The sequence below is a fragment of the Pan paniscus genome, chromosome 21, assembly GCF_029289425.2.
Source record: "Pan paniscus chromosome 21, NHGRI_mPanPan1-v2.0_pri, whole genome shotgun sequence".
Lineage (NCBI taxonomy): Eukaryota > Metazoa > Chordata > Mammalia > Primates > Hominidae > Pan > Pan paniscus.
In genome coordinates this window covers 11,614,831-11,631,127 of record NC_073270.2, presented here as the reverse complement: position 1 = coordinate 11,631,127, position 16,297 = coordinate 11,614,831, and the positions used below count along the sequence as shown (strand labels likewise).

Here is a 16,297-nt window from a genome sequence, read left to right as displayed (position 1 = left end):
TTATGCAAAGGCAAGAAAAAGCTGAAAGAGAATACTGAAATATTTTACGTTAGGTTCCTCCAAAAGCCAACCCTGAAGCAAGGATTCCAATGTGAGTAGTTTATTTGGAAGGTGATTCACGGGAACACTGGTAGGGAGGTGAGGAAGTGAGACAGGAGAGGAAGGAAGCAAATAAAGGATGAATCAAGCCCAAGTTACCACTGAGGGCAACTGGAACTTAATCCTGCTGGGGAACTCCATGAAGCAATGTCAAACACGTGCCTCAGAGTTATCTTACCCAAGGGAGGAAAGAGTGGAGGTATTTATACACCCATTCTTGGAAGTCATTGGACAGGGATGCTTCCAGGGGCCATTAACTTCCTGGCACTTGAAGCCTTCCCCACACATGGGCAGAGTGGGTTGTGTCGGTCAGAGAAGCCCTTGGGCAGAGTGTCAGGTGCTGGCAGCTGGAATTTGGGCCAATGTTCATTAAAATGCTAAGTGCTGAGAGAACATACAGAGGGCGCAAAGATCATTGGCTTTGAGTGTGTTCTTCCAGGACTGATAAGGATCTTAGCGTAGATGGGGACAGATAGTGTCAGGATAGGTAAGAGAAGAGACCTGGAAAGACCAGGGTGAGGCTTGGAGGTTGAGATGACGAAGAGATCTTTTCCACCATGATAAGAACTTCTTGACAATGGGAAGCTACCAGCCTGTGTAAGTCAAGAGGTGATTAGATTAGATTCATACCTTAGAAATTCATTTTAGAACAGCGTGTCTAATTAAAGGGGTCTGGTTGTATTCAACACATTCACATGTAAAGATCCACTAATTGTGAGTGTCACAAGTAACATTCACCCCTTTAACAAATATCTGTTCAGCACTCTCTATGAATATCTATTAAGCCCCAAGAATATGTTTTCAATACTTTTTTTTGAGACAGAGTTTCACTCTGTCACCTGGGCTGGAGTGCAGTGGTGCAATCTCGGCTCACTGCAACAACTGCCTTCCAGGTTCAAATGATTCTCCTGCCTCAGCCTCCTGAGTAGCTGGGATTACAGGCACACACCACCACGCCCGGCTAATTTTTGTATTTTTAATAGAGACGGGGTTTCACCATGTTGGTCAGGCTGGTCTAGAACTCCTGACCTCGTGATCCGCCCGCCTTGGCCTCCCAAAGTGCTGGGATTACAGGCGTGAGCCACCACGCCCGGCCTTCAATACTTTTTTCAAACAGAGTGTACAAGTTATTTTTCTTAATGAAATACAGATAATTCCCTAATCATCACATGAGATCTGTTTGATTTGCAGCCCCATGTATGCTCTTGAGGGGGGAATATAGGCAAGGAGCTCCAGCCGTGGGGAATTGCGCTCATAGATGATGCTCTTTTCCTGTTAGCTGGCACATGAGCTCCATCTGTCAGCATTGAAATTGCTAAGAAATGGTGTTTATAAAATGAAATTAGAGCACACACTGAAGTCAATTGGGACCACTGGGAAGTTTGTTTATTTGTTTGTTTTTTCCAGACATTCAAGAAAGAAATAATGGTCTTGAATTCAGGCCGAATTTTCAGGTGTTGAAGGGAGGGGCTGAATCTGGGCTGGCCATTCTCCATTTGTTGCTTACCCTACCAGATTCCTTTTGCTCCCCTCTCTGCACTGTTTGTACCCCAGGAGCCTGCCTCCTATCTATGGCCTACAGCTCCTTTGCCCTGTGATTTTTGGTTGGCCTTTGCCAACTGGAAGCACTGGCAGGAGATCAGAGGATGAGAAGAGGGACAGCAAATGATGGTGGCGATTGTCTCCCTGGCTTTCGTCCCTCACTGCCCCTACCTTTCCAGAGTCCTGGCAGTGGCTGCATCTCCTGCTTTAGCTCCCATCAGGTGGCCCTTCTTCCACAGCTCCAAGCTTAGAGATTAGGTACTTTTGGGAATTCCACTGCCACCCCTTGCACCTTATTTTCCTAAGGATGGTAAAGGCATCCTGCAGCTGCCCTTGGGTCTTTTGCCACTGTTTGTTTGTTTGTTTGTTTGTTTGTTTGTTTTGAGATGGAGTCTCACTCTGTCACCCAGGCTGGAGTGCAGCAGCTTGATCTCAGCTCACTGCAACCTCTGCCTCCTGGGTTCAAGTGATTCTCCTGCCTCAGCCTCATGAATAGCTGGGATTACAGGTGCCCGCCACCACACGGGCTAATTTTTGTATTTTTAGTAGAGATGGGGTTTCAACATGTTGGTCAGGCTGGTCTCGAACTCCTGAACTCAGGTGATCCACCCGCCTTGGCCTCCCAAAGTACTGGGATTACAGATGTTAGCCACTGCATCCAGCCTTGCCACTGTTACTTAGTTTTCTCCTCCCTATTCTGAAAGCCAACTGTTCATTAAACCCTACCTTTCAGCCCTTTGAGTGCTCAGTTTCCTGCAGGAACTGTAATTTCTACAGAGAATAAAAGAATGTTTCAAAGGTTACATTAAGCCTGGCTAGATTTCATGATCAACTAAACATGTGCATGGGAGGTTGGGAAGAAGGAAAAGACAAAGACTCCCCAGTTTCTGGCTGGAAAAGGGAGACAGATAGTTGGCAGTGTGAGAGCTGAAGCCACACAGGAATGAGCAGGTGGAAATGCTGCATGATAAGGAGTAGGCAGAGGTGCTCACAGGTGAGTTGGCATTTTAGACATGTTGACTTGATTCTCCAAGCTGGAGATGCTGCCACTTTGACAGAGCAGTTGGAAACAGAGCGGAGGACTGGAACCGAGATTGCAGATAGATTTGGGAGAATTGAAAGCCATTAAGAAAACCTCCGGCAAACCTTGTGGCTTACACCTCCTTCCTTTTTCTCTGCATCTGCTTCTCCTCCAGCCCCACCCAAATCCTCCCCCTTCAGCCCAGATTCTCCACATCCCCACATAAGGTTACCTTTCTGGCACAGTATCCCACACTTTCAAATCTTGCCCTTTTTCATCACCAAAGATTTTCTGGTTTACAATCTTTCCAAGACCAGAATATTGTTTTCCAAAATGAAAATGAACTCCTTTGATAAAGTACCTCCTTCTAATGTAAAAATAAACTCACATATTACTGTCCCAAGAGAGGATTTGTACATTTTCAAAGGACAATGGCCAGACTACCAACTGGACAATGACTGAAGTCCTTATTTCTCAAAGTAGGATCCCCCTCCTCCTGAAAAGACAAGAGAGTATTCTGCAGAGTGGCCAGGACTGTGGAAGAGATACAGTCCATCCTCCTGAAGCTTCATTTCCACTCAAAGATTTACAGATGGGTGATAATTTTATGTTACATAAAACATGAATATGTGATGGAAAAGATGCAAAGTTCCTACCAATTTTTAAGATAAAACATAAACCTCCAAAGGATTCCCTGCCAAAAGTTCACATTGAATTTGACCTGCTCATGAGGATGCTTAGTGGGAAAGGGGGGCTAAGTTGGAGAAAATTGTCTCTCCAAGGACTATTCCAAAGGCAGGAATTTCTGGACATTGGAGAGCAACTATTTTAGAGCCAGGAACTCTCATGATATTCCCACAAATCTTGCTTCTTTGGCCCACCCAGACTCCATAGACAATGCCTGTGTCTTAAGTGGCAGTCCCTTGCTTAGTTGCCTTCTCTAACTTTGGAACTTGGTGCATAAAATACCTTTCAGATGATGTAAATTCATCTACTATAAGTCTTCTTTAGGTTTTTCTGTCATACACTGAATTTTAAGTATAGCACATTTGCTTTCTTCCTGCAGAGAACATATCCTGATTCCAGGAAAGTCTGCCAGGGGAGAAAAAAAAAGTGCATACACCAACTTCTTGAAACATTTGGCACCTGCCGCAATCACCAATAAATCTAAACTGGACAGCTTGACATTTCCTCAAACAAGACCCCACCTCTCAAAGAACATTTGTCCTAACATGAAAAACAATAAAAGCCCAGCTGATAGAATGCAAAACATTCTTCCTTGTCTAACTGCAGAAGCAAAAACAAAATAATTGCTTGCTTAGGCAGTGATTTGAGCCATTCCACCATCCACGAATGTTATGGTCCTGTTCAAATGGCATCAGTAATAACCCTCAATAATTTTCAGATTGGAAGAATTTGTACACTGTGTCAACACTCTTTTTTTTTTTTTCGAAACCTACCTGCCCAAAGAAAACTGCACTCTGATCTTCTTAAGCATTGTATATGCCTGAATGAGGGCTGTGGAACTCGTTGCATCCTTTTCTACTTTGTAAAAACACAGTTGTCAGTTCCGGCTTTAGAAACAATTCGACTTATAAACAATTTAATGGAGGTTTCCTGTCTCCTCCTTTCCCCTTTAACATGGAGGTTTCCTCCGTTGTTTCCAAAGGAGGACCTTAGCTTCCCCACCAAACCCCCACGCCCACCAACCCTCCTCCCTCTCTCTACGCAAGGGCTGCCAAGATCTCCCAAAACGAGGACAGGATATAGCAGAGCCTCTTCCAGTTTCCCAATCTCTTGAGCTGCCTCTCGAAGGGCTGAAAGTTTAAGCCTCAGCAGCTTCTGAGCACATTCGTTGCAGTCAGCCACTTGAGGAATCCAATAGACCTTTGCTTGGAACATTGTTCTGTAGGAAAAATACATCCCAAGTTCCAGGGGACTTTGGAATAGAACATTTTCACATGATAGCATGTGATCTACACAATATGTTAGAGTCTGATGCATGGTTTCCATGGACCTACAAGATTTCATGGGAGTTTCCTAGCAATGTCACTAACAATTAATCTAGGGGCCTTTGGGAAAGACTAGAAAGACCATCCATTTACTTTAACCATTATTAGCAAAATAGAGACAAAAAGTTCATTCTTTGAATTTGATTTCTGTTATTTTATAATATATCAGAAATAGTCACATTGGAGGAAATCAGAACTGTTTGGGACTTCTTTTACTTCTTTCATGGGTTGACATTGTTATTTTGATTTCTATGTAGACAAACCAAGCTTAAGGCCTATTAACAATACTAAGAAGGCCTTGATATTAGATAGAGAAGAAAAGTATATTTATGCAAATACCAGCCTTGGTTTTGGTACTAAACTGGGTAACATGTGGGTGTCTGTTTTCCCATGAGTTAGGTTTGCCTAGGGCTTCCTTCCAGTTTAATGTTTCATGATTCCAATCATTTCTTCCCTGTCTTCATGCATGGTTCTCCAATGGTACCTTCCTTCTCTGGAGGAATCTTTGCCAAGAAGACTTCTGGTATAGCTACCAACATAGCTGTGCCACCTGATTCCATGGATTGGCATCTCCATCACCTAATGAAGCAGAGATAACACGGAGGACCTCAGTCAATACTATCTACAAACCTCAGTTGATATCATTTGCAAACCTCCCTGATTCAGTATTAACATTCACAATATTTAATTAGGCACCATTGAATTTCATTTACCAAATGTCAAGCAGACGACAAAATTCTCCCAATTTGATAAAATTTGATAAATTTTAATGTTGACATTAATTCACTTTTATTTTAGAAAACAGCAAGACATCTTAGATTTTGAAAATGGAAAAGTCAATATCACCAAAGTCTGTTTGTTGGTATAAGATAAAAAATTGAGTTAATTCTTTTTGTTGTCTGTTCTTTGCGCCTCCCTTCTTTCTTTCTCTCTCTCTCTCCCTCCCTCCTTCTTTCCCTCCCTCCCTCTATCCCCCTCTCTCACACACACAAACACAAACAAATATATACTCACCATCCCTTCAATGTGTGCCAAAGGTCTCTTTTCAACAGTCAAAGCATGTTGAGCATAAAACCAAGTACTACTTGGCAGGGAGATTTTTATTCCAAAGAACATTAGATTAAACAACCTGCTAAGTCAAAACAGCTTGCGTGAGCTTTAGAATCAGATAAAACAAAGGGTCAGCTAAACTATGGCCTATGAGCCAAATATGTCTTACCGCCTGTTTCTGTATACCTGTAAGCTAAAAATGGTCTTTACATTTTTTAAAGAGTTAAATATAATTTTTAAGTATAATATTTTAAGACACAAAAATTACAGGAAATTTGAAATTTCAGTGTTCATAAATAGTTTTATTGGAATACAACCACACCTGCTTTCCTCTATATTATCTGTGGCTGCTTTCACACTACAACAGAAGAGACTAGTAATTGCAACAAAGACCATATGACCCACAAAGCTGAAATATTTATTATCTGCCCCTTTATAGAAAAGGTTTGCCAATTCTTGCGATAGGCCTGCACTTTGATTCTGCCATTTAACATCTCTGTGGCATTAAGCAAGTTTCTTACCCTCCGTGACCTCAGTTTTTATTTCTAAATTAAGTCATGATATACAACTTGCAGATATCTACAATGATGCTTGGCACCACGTATATTGGTTCTTCTGCCACATCTCTTTCCCATGTCTTTCTCTATGTAGCTGTCAGAGGCAACAAGCCAACAGATGTTGGCACAGCTCAACTTGTAAAGAGGGCAGACCACATCATATCTTGGTTGCAAGGGCCTGGGCTGGGCTTCTGGGTCTGCTTTAGTAATAGTTATTTTTGGCCAGTACCTGGACTTTTTATTATTTTCCTTTCAGTGAAGGCAAAAGTGGATATTCACAAATTTGCATCTCCCACTTTTGCTAGTATACTCCTGGGAAACTCTTGAGCAAGAGGAAAGTGTGTTTTAGTTGTTAAACTGATAAAATGTATAAAAATATGTCAATAAGCACTAAAAATTGGAGGGTCCGGGCAGCCCACTCCATGAAAATTAGAATTATGTATCCAATATGCAATTACTGCAAAGCATAACAACTCCCACAGTGAGAGCCCAAAATCACAAGGTCCTTGGAGACTTCCCTGCTGTTCTCCAGATCTCTCTGCCCACTTCACTCAAAATTTCTTTTACCACTAAGTCAACTCAACAAGGAAAATGGTACTCTGAAACCAGCCGAGCAGATGATTTCTACCTCAGAAGGAAACCACTATGTTTAGAGAAATTAAAGTACAACTCGGGTAGTTTTCTACCTAATTGGGAGGCGGCGTATTCCTGTGGAATGAACGTTGGAAGAGGCCTGAATTCAGGTATCAGTGTGCCTCCTACAGCTTTGTGACCTTGCCCATCCGGCTCTCTGAACCTCAGTCACCTTATCTGGGTAACGATGGAAATAATTTTTACCCCATAGGGTTGATATGGGATAAAATATATAAAGCATATCATGAGCTTATGAGCAATGACTAGCACAGAATGCTGCTATCCTGACTTCCATTCCAAGTGGAATCAGGGGTTCAGGATTGCCACCATACTGAATACCTGCCAGTGCCAGGAACTATATCTATATACAAGATGCTAGTTAATATTTGCAACAGCTATGTGTAGCTGACATTTCTGGCTTCATCTTTTAGATGAAGATATTGATTAAGCCATTCTGAAATAATGATGGGAAAGTACTATTTTCTGTATGAAATGTATAAATTTAAGGACTAGAGGAATTGTCTGTAGCTGGTTGGTTCTGCTGCTAGCTTTGTTCCATAAAAATTACTAATGGTGTCCAGGGCTGCAAAGATGACAAAAATAATGTATTTAATCTTGCCAATTAAAAAAAACTTTTTATTAAAATACAATATACAAAAAGTACCCTTAAGCATACAATCCAATGAACTTTCACAAACTGAACACAATCTTAAAACCAGCACCCAGACTAAGAAACAGAACCTGACTAGTACCCAAGAAGTCCCCGGGAATGCTTTCTTCTGGTCACCAATACTAATTAGTATCCTGACTTCTATTGTTTGTTTGTTTGTTTGTTTGTTTGTTTTGAGATGATGCCTCACTCTATTGCCCAGGCTGGAGTGCAGTGGTGCCATCTCTGCCCACTGCAAACTCCGCCTCCCAGGTTCAAGTGATTCTTGTGCCTCAACCTCCCAAGTAGCTGGGATAACAGGCACCTGCCACCACACCCAGCTAATTTTTGTATTTTCAGTAGAGACAGGGTTTTGTCATGTTGGCCAGGCTGGTCTCGAACTCCTGGCCTCAAGCAATCTGTGTGACTCAGCCTCCCAAAGTGCTGGGATTACAGGTGTGAGCCACCACATTCGACCTGCTATCCTGACTTCTAACAGCACAAATCAGTGGTGTTTGTTATACAAACTACAGTCATAGAGTGTGTGTTTTTGTGCATGCATCTGGCTTCTTTTGCTCAACATTTATGTTTATAAATAAGATTCATCTATATTGATGCATGTAATTTAGAATTATATCATGCACTCTCAATACTGTATAGCACCCCATTTTTGCAAACATGCCAGAATTTATTTATCCAATTTATTGCTGATGGGCATTAGAGTAATTCCAGTTATGAGGAGTTTGAACATTCTACTACATGTCTTTTGGTGACTGTTTTCTGCGTTCTGTTAAGTACACACCAACAAGTGGGCTGGTTGAACAATAGCATAGCTACTTTCAGCTTTAGTAGATACTAGCAACCATTTTTCCAAAAAGGTTGTGTCAATGTATACTCCCACCAGCAGTGCATGTGAGTTCCAGTTGTCCCACTTCCTTGCCAACAGTAAGCATCTTCCATCTATTTCATTTTTGTCATGCTGGTGGGTGCCTGCTTGCATTCTTATTTTTGTCCTATATACCCAAAATATTCAAGGACAAGAATGAAAGACAAGAAGTGAGTACAGGAAGAGCAAATTGAGGGAGTATCACAAAGACTCCAAGAAAAACATGGGGGCCACAGCCACGTAATTACCGACTAGAAACCATCATTATCAAACGCATGTGGAATTCTAGTGCTCAATGACTCAGCCCCTCGCCATTGGTGTATTTAACGACAATGGTATATTTAAATTAAAATTCTACAACAGATTCCTGATTTTCCATCATCCCACCTTTGCACTTCAGAATTGCATTTTCTTCCCACCAGTTTTTGGGTCTCCCAGAAGAGCCTTAATGAAATTTGTTGGCAAGGAACAAGTAGGAGAAATAGGAGAAGACTGGGCTCTGGATATAGTAACAATTGATAAACATAAATGTGTACTTCAAAATGGGAAGGAGTGGGGAGGAAGAGACCCAGGGTGTCCCTAACACATCCTGTCTATAGGGATAACATCACCAGTTGGATACACGGTAATAGTAATACCTTGCCATTGAATAGCCTTTTTCAATTTATAAAATGCTCTGTGAATCTATGGCATGCCTAGCAAGAAATAGATCCTGTGAAAGCAAGATGCTGGAGGGAGGGCTGCTGCATATCTGGCTTCACAGCAGAACCTTTACTGCGGTAATGGAGTAGAGGCTGCCCTCAGTGAATGAGGGTTTGGGACAATAACAGGAGGGGCTCGTGCTCGCTCTCTCTCTCTCTCGGTCCCTGTGTCTGTGTCATGCCATCTGACCCTGGGGTGATGCTGAAAATGGACCTCCCTCCCTGACTGTTCCCATGCAACATACATCCCTACCCTCTACAGCAACCCAAAACAGTTTTACTGCTGAATGTCTTTTAGCATGTGGCCCAGACTCCATAGCTCTTAATAATAGCCAATGCTTACTGGATGCCCACCACATACAGGGGAGTGTGCTAAACACATTACATGCATTATTTATTTTGATTTGGCTTAATTCCCACAAAACTCAGTCACACAACAGATAATTCACAAGACTCAGGATAAATCTAGCTCTCCCTCTCTACCCAGAAACCCATGTGCTCTCAGGAGGACTTTTCCCTCTCCAAAACACACCCATGCCTGCTAATGCTTAAGGTCCCACAGTTTCAGCTCTGTTCCTGTGTCAAAAAGGGTTTGTACTTGTTTGATGCATTAATGTTTATTGGGCGCATTATCAACCATTGACACCTTAAGGGAACATGTTTAGAAGAAAAAAATCTTTTTGTAACCTGAGAGCCTGGGATCATGAGCTTCTGAAATGTCAGGAACGTGAACTACAGAACAATTTTCTCTTCCCTTTAGTGTTTCTAAATCCACAAATATTTTTGTAGATTTCCTTTGAGAAAACTCTCTCAGACTCCGGGGCAAAGACTAACTCAAAAGGTGAGGATGAAACAGACATCAAATTATATAAGTCCCAACATGATAGAACAAAAAATTTCCCTTTCATTCTGTACTTGGAGCTAAGTTTAATTATTTTACCCAACAACATATTAACCTCCAAATGGGTATGGTTTGAGGAAACAAAACAGACACTTGAAAAGGTCTAGATATTTCATAGTTGACAGAGGCATAATGGGTCCTTACAGTCCATTGGGGTATCACTGAGATAGATGGTGATGGTTGACACCAGGCAAAGGACAAACTCAGCAGTACCACCCAGCCCCAAGCCCACCAAGATAGGAAGAGCGCTGTCTTCTTTCACCTTTCATCCTCCCCTTGCTCAATTCTCTGGTCTTACCTACCTCCAAACCATTTTCTACAATGTAGACAAAGAGAAATTTCAAAATCTGAGTGATTCTTTCCCCTGTGGTTACCCCTTTGTTCTTGGAGTAAGAATTCAAATGCTAACAGATACAAAAGTATAGTGAGAGAGGAGGAAAAAGTGCTAGTGTTCTATAGCACTATAAAGTGTCTGTAATCAACAATAATTAATTATATATTTTCAAATAGCTAGAAGAGTGGATTTTGAAGCTTCCCAACACAAATAAATGATCAAGGTTTGAGGCGATGGACATGCTAATTACCCTGATTGGATCGTTACATATTGTATACATGTATGGAAATAACATACTGTACCCCATAAATATGTACAGTTATTAAGTGTCAGTTAAAAACAATGACAAAGCAAGAAAAACATTCTAAATGCTGAACAACACCAACAATGACCTGAGGAATCTGGCTCCTACCTACTTTATTTGACCATCTCTCACCAGTGCATATGTCAGTCATTTCAATATTCTTTTAGTTCTTCATACATAGTGAGTGCTCACCCACATTCAGGCCTCCCACCCCACCGTTCTGCACATATGCCTGGAAAAATAATTAAACTTAATTCCTGCTCCCTGTCACTGAATAAACTTTGACTTACTCCTTGGATCTCAGATTAGATTTCTGCAAGAAACCTTTGTCAGGTCCCCAAAAGTGAATAAGACCCAAGTGTTCCTAATGTCTTCCCTTGCATTAACCTCATGTCCATTGACCATAATTGCCTATTCGTTTATCTACATCTTTGAATGTCTTGTTCATTGCTGTATCCCATGTCCTAGTACGAGGCCTGCCCCACAGTAAGTGCTAAACTATTTTTTCATGTTGAATTAATTGAATAATCTGTTTATTAAAATAAGATAATTTCTTCTAACCAAATCACAGATTGCCAAATTGCCTTCAACCTTCTAAGATAAGCTTGCCATTTCCTTTTGAGAAAAGAAAAGAGAAACTTAACGGAGAGAAGAAAGCCTAACACTCTGCAAAACTAAATGAATTAATTCCATTTAGCCAACAAGTAAATACAGGATTAGGAGTCAAACAGCGACAAAACCTCCCTTCCTTGGCATGTGTTGAATGCATGACCAGCTCTGAAATGTCTTCTATTTTCCCAGACTGCTTTTGTTGCTTAATTGTTCAGCAAAAAAAGAAGGAAATTCAGGCACTCCCAGGTCTCCCTCCCACGGAAACCTGTTTTACTAGCTGCATTTTATATGGCTGCAGAAGGCCCCAGAAGGAACTTACGGAAAAGAACAGGGGCTTAACAACCGTGCATCCTTCAGCTCCAGAACACACATTCAAGCTTGTGAGAGACTCCGGCTTGGGTGTTTTCCTTATGTTCCTCTCAGAGCTGCTGCGTCATTCATTGAACTTGTATTTTGGTACTGGTACAAAGCATTCCCTTTATGGTTCACTCCCAGTCTTAAACCTTACATGTGACCACATGTAAATGTGTATTTTTATGGTCCTATAATCTCAAGACTTTTAAATCTCTGTTGCTTAAAAGCATACAGTGAGCTGAAGTGAAAAGCTCTGGAGGTTTCTGATCATCTAGAAACAGTTGATGTGCTGGTTCTAAGTGGCTTCATGGCTTCAGTTCTTTCAGGGACTGGACATAGCAGACAAAAGGCCCTGACACCTAATTAATTCTTCAGGGCCTTCAAAACAAAAATTCAAAGTGATCAGAAAATATGCAACCTGTTTCTATGTTAATGCTTCAGTTGTAGACACCTGTATCTGCTTGCCCACTGGCAGGCTTCCTCCCTAGGGCCTGCTCCTTGGCTGTCTCACAGTACATACACAGAATTGATTTTCTTCCCTGAGCTTACAGGGAAATCCTTGGGTGGCCTTAATGAAAGGTGGGATTTAAAAAAAATAAATTTTATTGTGCATATTTGAGTTTTACAACATGATGTTATGGGACACGTATAGATAATAAAATGGTTACTATAGTAAAGCAAATTAACATATCTATTATCTCACATAGTTTTTTTGGTGACAAGAGCAACTGAAATCGACTTATTTAACAAAGATCTCTAATTCAATATAATTGTATTAACTTTAGTCCTCATGTTGTACATTCAATCTATAAACTTGTTCATCCTATATATCTGCAATTTTGTTCCCTTTGACCTATGTTCCCCCATTTGCTCTCCACCCTTCTTTTCCCCCATGGTAACCACAGTTTTATTCTGTGTACTTGACCTCTTTTAAAAAATATATTCCACATATAAGTGAGATCATGCAGTATTTTTCAGTGCCTAGCTTATTTCACTTAGCATAATGTTCTCCAGGTCCGCCCATGTTATGGCAAATGGCAGGATCTCTTTTTTAAGGCTGAATAATATTCCATTGTATTATGTATGTACCACATTTTCTGTATCCATTTATCAGTCGATGAACATTTAGGTGTTTCCATGTCTTGGCTATTGTGACTAGTCCTGCAATAAACACGGGAGTGCAGATATCTTTACGAGGTAGTGACTTCATGTCCCTCAGGCACATACCCAGAAGAGGGATTGCTGGGTTGTACGGCAGTTCTATTTTTAATTTCATACTGTTTTCCATAATGGCTACATCAACCTACATTCTGAAATGTGGGAAATTTACAAGGAAAATAAAAACAGGAGAGAGGCTCAGGATGCAGGAAATGTGTTCTCTTTCTGTTCTGCAGAAAGCTTTCCTTATGTTCTCTCAACTCACATTTATTTTTCTCATCTCTCATTCTTCATTCTTATGATGAATATTTTGTGAATCCAGAGCAAGGTCTGATTTTATTCCAAAATTAGCACCATTTTTCTGGCACTGAACACAGGGGATTATGTATCAAAAGAATATTTGCAAATGTGAATTTGATGAAAACTACTGCATCTACCTCTCTATTTTGACCTCATTAAATAATTTTCTATACCCAGAACACTTGAGATGGTTTTGCATTATACAAGTTTAATTCTCATATGCATCAAATATTTGTTTTTTAATACCAAATTGGTCAGTTATTACTTTTTTCAAAATCTTCTTTGACTTTTGTCTCTCTTTTTTTTTTTTTTTTTTTTTGAAAAAATTCATTTGTTTCTGAAAGATGGTCATACAGAAGAAAATAAGCTCAAGGCCCTCGACATTTCAGTCAAGGTCTTCACTTTCAGTTGAATAAATTCTGCATTCAAGGGCCCCACACGGAAGTGGGTGGGAATAGTTACATTTCCAGCCACTCTACATCTCTAGCTTTAATTTATTTGCAGTGAAAATTCCCAAGGTTTTCTTTCGTTTTATTTTGTTTTGTGCATTTGCTCCCTCTCTGACCTGTACTTGTGCCAGCAAATCATTTCTGACCCAAGTGAACAATTTTACAGACAGCCCTGTTCATTTCCACTTGTTAGATTTGGCCCAAACTCAGCGGTCATGGCCTTTTGAATTTTAAGTCAATCTTAAAGTCAATTTAAGTCTCTTATCTAGAAATTGTGTTCCCTCTCAGCATTGTGTCCACAACATACTTGATGATCATATTTTCAAATCTTCCTCTGAGGAGCTGATTACATTGTTGGTAAGGGTTGGTCAAGAAACAAGTTTTGGCATCACTATTATGATTAGATTTTGAAAGATTGGGTTTTTATTGATGCGGGTCCTCAGGTGGGCATTAGGAAAGAGTTTTGACAGTAACAAGGGATGAGAGGTGATGGAGGTGTTACATTTCCAGCACTCGAGTTTTCTAAGAACTGGCTTAGAAACAGCAATGGCTTCTGATGAAGTGAAGCAGGAACTAGCTAAAGGTTTACGAAATTGTTTTGTTTGGTATCTTGGAAAAGAAAAATGATCCCTCCTATAGCAACATCTCTATTTCATATGTCTATATTTTAAAAGAGTTGGCCCTGAAACAAAAAATCAGTCTAGTAGGAAGCTGATTCTTTTTTTTTTTTTTTTTTAGACGGGGGTTCACTCTGCAACCTCGGCCTCTGGAGTTCAAGTGATTCTCCCACCTCAGCCTCCCGAGTAGTTGGGACCACAAGCGTGCCACCACACCCCACTAATTTTTGTGTCTTTAGTAGAGGCTGGGTTTCACCATGTTGCCCAGGCTGGCCACAAACTCCTGAGCTCAAAGCAATCCACCTGCCTCAGCCTCCCAAAGTGCTGGGATTACAGGCGTGAGCCACCATGCCCAGCCAGAAGCTGATTCTTATTCACATTTTGGGGGATTGCTGTAGATAGTCTCTACCAGCTGGCCCCATGCATTCCAAGAACAAGCAGGCAAGCCTCTTTTCTCTTTTGTGGAGGCCCAGATATATCTCAGAGTCTTATATTACCTTCCACAGCAGCATGTAAAATCCGAGGTAGGAGTTTTATTTTTCTGCTTACTTACGTATACCTAGACTTGAGCTATAAAAATACTGAAGTAGATAGTCAAATGTTAATACAAGAAATTCTCAGATCACAATTCTCCCTCTCTGTCCTCGAGGCTTCAGCTCACTTTGATGAGTCTCAGAGTACAACATGAAATGTATGCTTTTGACACCTGTGTAACATGGAGGTTTCCTTTCAATATTGTGTGTATTTATTAGGTGTTTGAAGCCTTGAAGGTATAAATAACTATGCTCTTCTGTACTCATGGGATGTGATTAAATTACATTCATGCATAAAATAATTCACATTGTGCCTTTTTCTGTGTTGTTAAATACTTGAAATCCGATCAGAACCTTCAGGAATTACCACACTTATCTTGCAAGGACATTTAGATTGTGTGAACATTCGTAACTGTCACATTCTCATGGCATTTATAATGAGAATGTAAATAAATAATGAGAGAAAGAAATTAAGCAAGGTAATGAAGTAATTATAAAAAACCAAGCTGAATCTCAAGAAAATTAAAATTGTGGATTTCATGTTAAATATTGAATCTTCTCTTTAACAAACTTTTTCATACAATCCTAACAGTTGTTTCAAGCAAGATCATTGATTAAAATTAGCAGGTGAAAGTTAGAGGAGAAACAAGATTTTTATATAGTCTCAAAGCATATCCCCACAGAATACTTACTGATTACAACAGGAGATGTGTAATTTTATAGTGGAGAAATTAGCGGACACTCCGTTAACCAAGTGATCAAAGTTAATATCACCAGTGATAAGATATCAACACCACATGCCTCCTAATAGGCTGCACTGAGAAGGACACAATATCTCTTCCATGGTATTCCTACTAAAAGTGCATAACCTGAGAAGAATCATGAAAAAGATCAGACAGACCTAAAATGAGGAAACTTTCACAAAATCACTGGCAAAATGTTTAACGTTCAATGTCACAAAACACAAAGAAAGACTGAGGAAATGTCTCAGATTAAAGGAGAATAAGTAGAGGTGACAACTAAATGCAACATACAATCCTACATTGGATTCTGGACCAAGAAAAGGATATTAGTGAAATAATGTAAAATCTAAGTAAAGACTATAGCTTAGACAATAGGATAGTATCAACTTCAATTTTATCATTTTGATCACTGTACTGTAATTATAAGAAATATTACTATTTGAAGAGTCTGGATGAGGGCATACTGAAATTATACAATATTTGTAACTTTTTTATAAGTCTGATATTATTTCAAAACTAAAACATAAACATTAAAGCCAAAATAGATGAATAAATGTGCCCCTATCTATGTCCCATCTGATAAATTGCTGAAAAAGAAAAAAGAGAATGGTCGAGAAATCTAAAGTTTGAGAATTACTGAATTAGATGACATATAAGATCCCTTTCCATTCTACAGTTTTACAATTCCACAAATTACGAAATTTAGAAAACCACAATGTGTCAGGATCAATTGCTTTGAGAAAATGTGCCATCAATTTAACCATTAAGAGATAATTTATTTGAATTTCTTTCATCTTTATGTTCACACCAAGGAAGTAGAATCAGCTAATGCTTTCATGAGA

The 16,297-nt window shown here is 40.0% G+C and overlaps 1 long non-coding RNA gene across 1 annotated transcript; it reads right to left on the bottom strand.

Annotated features, from left to right (window-relative positions):
- Positions 1-3,845: 3,845 nt before the first annotated feature.
- Positions 3,846-15,209, bottom strand: LOC130541032 (uncharacterized). The gene is made up of 3 exons (XR_010110994.1): positions 11,621-15,209; positions 5,689-5,803; positions 3,846-5,253 (listed from the first exon to the last, which is right to left on the bottom strand). It is a non-coding gene; the product is annotated as an uncharacterized LOC130541032 (long non-coding RNA).
- Positions 15,210-16,297: the final 1,088 nt, after the last annotated feature.